Genomic DNA, 6,374 nt, shown 5'->3' with positions numbered 1-6,374 from the left:
CCCCCCCCCCCCCCCCCTCCTCTCCAAGTGCATTTCAACCACAGCTTTCCTCCCCCAGGGCCACCCACAGGGAGCCGGGCCTTTGAACTCACCAGCGAGCAACCAGCTGGCTGGGGGCGGGGCCACAGAAAGGTCATGGTGGACGGTGGGGCGCCAGCTCGCAGCCCCTCGGGGACGGAGAAAGCCTGCACTGGTTTGTGATACAGGCCCCCACCCGGGGCTCCTGGGAGCACCCCCACTGAAAACCCTCTCGGCGCCCTATAGGGGGACGCCCCTCGGCCATCTTCAGAGGCCTCCCTTCCTCCCCTCGAGGGTCCTCAACCCGCAGAGGCCGACGGGGAGGGCCGGTGCTTCCCAGGTGTGGTCCTCAGGACCCCTGCCCCGCGTGGCCCCAGCTGTGTGCCCCGGGCGAGACTCCCTCCTGGAGGCCCAGTTTGGAGCAGACCACAAAATGTTGAGACTGTGTCAGCACCTCACCTTCCTCGGCCTTGCTGGGACTCAGTTTCCCCTGCAGAATGGGGGAGTCAAGCCTTCCCAGGCCGCTCCCAGCTCATGGCCAGACATGCGGACACGCCTGTTGACCTGGGGGGAGGGTGACCTGACGGTCACATGCTGCCTGGCAGACCACTGAGTCCCGCAGGCCCAGCTCGGGGCCCCGGGGCCCCGGAGAGGAAGGGGTGTGTTCGGGGGCGGGGAGGAGGGGAGGCCGGCTCTGCCTGCCCAGCCTTTGCTCTGGACCCACAGGTGAGCCTGCCGGCCCCACCTTCCTCCTGTTGCCCACTTGCCGTGCGCGGTGATGGTCCCATCCGCATGTCTGGGCACCGTGGAGAATGTGAGGTTTCCTATCCTGGGTCCACGGAAAAGTCTCCGGGAGTCCGTGAGCCCCCACAGGTACCCACAAAACGCCGCACAGGTGCAGGGCCCCGCGTGTGTCCTGGGAGAGGACCCTCAGCCTCGTCGTGCTCGGGCGGCTGGGAGAAGCCACAAGCTTATGAAATCCTGAGCGAAGAGTCACTGATGGCCGGGGTTCAGGACACCGGGCCATCCTTCCTGCCTCTGCGTCCCTGAGGCCGCGGGCGCCTCCCTGGGCCTCAGCTTCCTCCACTGGAGAGCCAGGGGGTGGCTGAGATGACTGTCCCGTCAGGAGGCGCCCTCAGTGGGTGCTGCAGACAGCTCTAGTCACGGCCCTCCCCAGCACCCCCCCCCGACCCCGCCCCGGCCCTGTGACCTCGCCAAGCCCTCCATCCCATGAGCATCATTCCTCCTCTCGTACATGGGGCACAACCTGCCTCACAGGAGCAACGTCAGGCATCTGGGGGCTCAGTCGGTTAAGCGTCTGACTCTTGGTTTCAGCTCAGGTTCATTGGGATCGTGCCCTACGTCCGGTTCTGCACAGACGGTGCAGAGCCTGCTCAGGATTCTTTCTCTCTCTCTCTCTGCCTCCCCCACCCATTCATGCTCTCTCTCAAAATAAATAAGCTTTTAAAAACCAAAATAAATAAAAGGAGCAAAGACTATGGTAAAGCACACAGGCCAGTACCCAGAACAAAGCGGACGTTCAAAAACCGTTGAGTGTCTGTCTTTGAAAGGCATCTCCACGGCTCCGGGGTTCGAGCGGAGCAAGTACGCGCTTTGGAGCACTTTCAGACTGAGGTCCGCGAGCCCCTGCAGTGGGCTGGCCACGTCCCCCAGACAGACCCGTCCACGTCCTGACCCCAGTGGTGTGATGTGTGCTCACGCGGTAAGGGTCCATGCAGGTGCGATGAAGTCAACGACCTTGAGAGACGGTCCTGGACTCTGGCTGGGCGCTGAGGCCGGGGCTGGTGCAGAGGTAAGGCGGAGGCGGAGAAGCCAGAGACGGGAGGGGCCGCACAGCGACAGAGGCGCACACAGCAGCTCTCCTTGCTGTGACGCGGGCACGATGGCTGACACTTTGCAAGTCTATGTGACTTTTTGTTTTAATGAAGCACAACATCTACTTCATGAGCCACTTGACCCGGGGTTTGGAGAACCGTCCAGAGCAGCGGCTCTCAGCGCTGCCGGCTCCCAACACATTCCTGGGCCAGGAGGCCACCCTCCCGGAGCTGGGCTGCGGTGATGCCACTCTCCCCGTGATGCCCTGGGCGAGGGGCCCCCTGGGACGGTTTTAAAAGAATCGCAATCCCAGACCACCTCAGTCAGTGTCTCTGGACGGGGCCCAGGCCTCAGCACTTTCCAAACCAGCCAGGTGATTCCACGTGCAGCCGAGAGCGGGATGGTGTGCCAGGTCCCACAGTCGAGCCACCCGGGCACCTCACAAACACACAGCTTCTGGCCCTGGAGGCCCCTGTGCAGGGGTGGGGGGAAGGGGGCCCGAGATTCTGCGTTTCTAGGGGGATGATCTCAAGGGGGCCATCCCAGTGGCTCAGCTGTGCAGCTGCGGTTAAGCCGCGCGGGTGGTTCAGTCGGTTAAGTAAGTGTCCAACTTTAACTCGGGTCATGATCTCACGGTTGTGGGTTCGAGCCCCGCGTCGGGCTCTGTGCTGACAGCTGGGAGCCTGGAGCTTGTTTCAGATTCTGTGTCTCCCTCTCTCTGCCCCTCCCCCACTGGTTCTCTCATTTTCTCTCTCTGTCTCTCAAAAATAAATAAACATTTAAAAAAAAGCAGCACCAGCCTAGAGCCGTGCTCCTAAAGGTGGGGTCCCCAGACCAGCAGCAGCACCCACTGGAACTCGTTAGAAATGGACATTACCAGGTAGCACCTCAAGCCGGAAATCCAGGGCGGGGGGTGGGCGAGCGGGGCGACAGTCTGCTTTCTGCACCTTCCAGGGACTCTGAGGCACAGCCAAGTCGGCAAAGCACTGGTCTCAGTAGCAGCAGTGGGGACCGGCACCCTGCCCAGCCAGCAGCACAGATGACCCTGGGTGTTTTCGGAGGCCTCCAGGAGCGCCAGGGAGCCCCCGAGTCACCCCCGGGCAGGCGGGAGCCGGCAGTGCTGACAGGGAGTGTTAGGACCGATTCCACCACAGAGGATGTGCCCCCTGCAGACTCAACCTCATTCTCAGGGCAAAGGTCCCCTTCCCGCCATCGTTCAGGCTGAGCTCAGCAGTCCCCTCCCGGGACGCCTCTGCTGCTCAGGGACACATACGTCCCCTTCCTTTCCCAGGATCCTCACCTGCGGTGTTTCCGTCACTGTCCCCAAACTCTAGAACGAGAAACCCCTGATTATTGTACACATTTTTGTTTCACATCCAGCCTTTTTGGTACAAGTCACGTCACCCTGTTTCTCATACATTCCTGCAAGCTGTGTACGACACACCAGCTGCTCCTGACCCAACGTCTGGGTCCCCCAAGTTCACAGCTTATAAATGGGATGGTGTTAGGAGGTGGGACCTTCGGGGGTGATGAGGTCACGGGGGTGGGGCCCTCAACGAATGGGATCTGTGTCCGATAAAAGAGCTGTCAATCTGCCAGCATCTTGATCTCGAACTTCCCAGCCTCCAGAGCTCTGAGTAACACACGCTCTCATTTAGAAGCACCGCCCCCCCGGCCCCCCGCACCGTGGCAATCTGCAACAGCCCGAACAGACGAAGACATGGTCAAGCTCAGCAACTATTTCCAGGTTGATTCACTGAAGGTCGACCTGAGCTTTTCTGTCTTTGCACCTCGAACGTAGTAGGGGCTCCGCAAATGCTTCTCAACAACCCAACGAATCCAGCCAAGGCTCCCACAGCGGTAAACAGAGTTACAAAGTGGATAGATAAAGGGCCGCTTGTTTTTTCTGCGTCTTTTCCAGCACTTTGGAACCAATACTGCTCACTACCCAGTGCTCCGGCCGGGTCCTCCAGCCATGATCGCATCACAGCCTCACACGGTGAGAACACCTTCAGGACGGATTCACTTTATTCTGTGCCATTCGCCTCCCTCACGGGAATCAGCGGCAGAGCCTCTCACCAGCAATGACAGAGCCAAGAGCAAACCAAACCCCATCAGGGACCTGCAGCAGTGATGCCTTCAGAGAACTTTCCGTGAGGCAGGAGGGAGTCAGAGAACAACTTCCCTTTAACTATCCATGCCCAGTTGCAAGTTCTTGTAATGAGATGGACACGAGGCAGGATGGTGAGTGAAATTACCCAGTATACGGCCTTGGCGCACTTCACTCACCCCACAAACCGCACGCGGGCCCTGCTGTAGTCACCGGACACTCCGTGGTGACTGGCGTGGGCCACCCCTCCCTGCATGAAGCTCACACGCTAACAGAACCTTCCGTGACGGTGGACACATTCCAGCTCTCTCCGCGCTGTCTGCGAGGCCACCAGTCCCATGTCGCTGGTGGGCACTTGAAATGTGGCTGAATACCTAACTTCCATTTCAACGTAATTAATGCAAGTAGCCGTAGGTGGCCAGCAGCCACCGTGCCGGGCAGGGCTGGTCTACATGAGTGCTCCAAATCGGCGCCGATTTAGAGAGGAGGTGGCACAGCCGTCTTCCGTGGGCTGCTACAGGCAGGGCCGTTCCTTCGCCTGCCTCTGGCGGTGCACCTATAACCCTGCACAGGCCGTGAGAACTGAAACACACACAGCCTGCGGCAGAGAGGAGCCTCAGGCTCAGAGCCACTTGGACAGTCTTACCAGAGGCCCACTCCGAACCCGCCCCGCTAGCCGGGAGGTGCTGTCGGGTCACCAGCGGACACCTGGAGGCACCCAGCTTTTTTGGAAAACGCGGCAGGATCAGGATGCAAACAGCCAATGCCCCGAGTGGTGGTGTCCTTGGAGGGTGGCACCCAGATGCTGACAGAGTGGGAACGGACAGACTTCTCCTGGCCGGGTGCGCTGGACGGGTCAGGGCCGGGTGGTCACTGGCCGGGAGGCTCAGTCCGGCGCCCTGGCGGTTAGAGGGGGTGCGGAGGGAAGGAGGGCAAAGCCCAGGCTGCGCGAGCGCGGCGCTCTCCAAGGTGCTGAACAGACCAGCCTCTCTGTCCTCCGTGAAGACTCCGTGGACCCAGAAAACCCCCTGGTCTGATGCACACAGCCTGTTTGCGGCAAAGCCAGGGCCCCAGGTGCGCTTGCCTCCATCCACCACGTGCCTCGCACAAGCCAGGAGACTACAAACTGGGGAAGTGGCTGATCTAAGAGGGGCCGACCACTGTGGAAAATCCAAACACACATCGCCCGCTGTAGAGCCCACAAATCCACGTGTCCTGTGATATGTGGTCATCAAAGAACACTGAGTGTTACATGCACAGCAGCCCGTAATCGATAGCCAGCTATCCTTACAGCTGTGCAGGCCTGGGGGGGACTGGGGAGTGGAAAGGGCCGTGAAGAGACGCAGCAGGGGCCCCTGACCCTCCCCCCAGCGTCTGTCTTCCCAGCCGTCCTCCAGCCCGAGTCCTCCTCAGATCTGTGTTAACTGTCACCGCCAGCCAGGGCTGCTCACTAACGACCTGGCGTGGCCGCTGTTTCCAGAGGGTGCTGACCCTGGCCTCCTCGCCAGCTCGCTGGGGCTCCTGATATAAAGCGCCCAATTCTCGCTCCAGGGCTGTGTTGGGTGAGGGGTGCGCTCAGTAACACTTCTTCTTCAGCTATTATTGGCAACAAAGAACTAGTTATTTGCTTTTTCTTCCTCCTTTCACCTCCTGGAGCCTTTCCCCTTGCCAAAGTTGTTGAACCAGAATCTCTGAGGAGATGCTTTTATCTCCAATGGCTGAGTGCTTCTTTTGTTTCTGGAACGAATTCCCATTGGCCTGGGTCTGGTGTCCCCGACCTGCTTCTTCCCTAACCTGGGACCCGGCACTGGGATTTTCTTCTTTAAAAAGTTTGCCTTCACATAGCCATAGCCTAGCATCAAAAATATGCCCCGTGGTCATTTATTTTGCTTGGATGCGGGGTTCTTCCCCCTTAAAAGGGGGCATGAGCTGCATAAACGTGTGTTTAAAGTGGAAACAAAGCCTGCTGCTCCATCCGTAACCTGAGCCTCGCGGAAGGCGGGACTCTCCCCACTCAGGGGCTCCCGCAGCAGGAGGCGGAAGGGGCTGGGGGTGCACGTGGCTGTGTTTTGGGGGACGGGGTGGAAACGTCTCCGGGTGACAGGTGTATTGTGTGTGTGCGCGCACACAGGCGCAGAGGGGCTGGGATTTTGACTGTGGGCGTGTGTGATTTGTGTGGGCCGAGGGATCTGGGCCAGTGAACGGAATCTGCATTTGAGGGGGGAGGCCTGGTACGTGAGATGACTCACATCTTTCGGGCTGTGGGAGGGCTTATTTGTGGGGGTAACTCTGGTCCGAGGGGTCCTGTGTACACAGCACCAGGAGGAAATGGTTACCCGTGCGGCCAAGTGCAGAGGCGCAGCGAGGGGAGAAGGGGCCGTGCGGGCAGGCGGGGCGGGGGGGACGCACG

The 6,374-nt window shown here is 60.0% G+C and overlaps 1 protein-coding gene across 1 annotated transcript in view; it reads right to left on the bottom strand.

Moving 5' to 3' along the window:
• Nucleotides 1-6,374, bottom strand: part of JPH3 (junctophilin 3) — a 71,597-nt gene that overhangs the window by 58,236 nt on the left and 6,987 nt on the right. The window lies entirely within an intron of this gene.

Source organism: Crocuta crocuta, unplaced genomic scaffold (genome assembly GCF_008692635.1).
Source record: "Crocuta crocuta isolate KB4526 unplaced genomic scaffold, BGI_CrCroc_1.0 scaffold61, whole genome shotgun sequence".
Classification (NCBI taxonomy): domain Eukaryota; kingdom Metazoa; phylum Chordata; class Mammalia; order Carnivora; family Hyaenidae; genus Crocuta; species Crocuta crocuta.
Note: the sequence above shows the minus strand (reverse complement) of the source record. Positions and strands in the feature narration are given on the sequence as shown.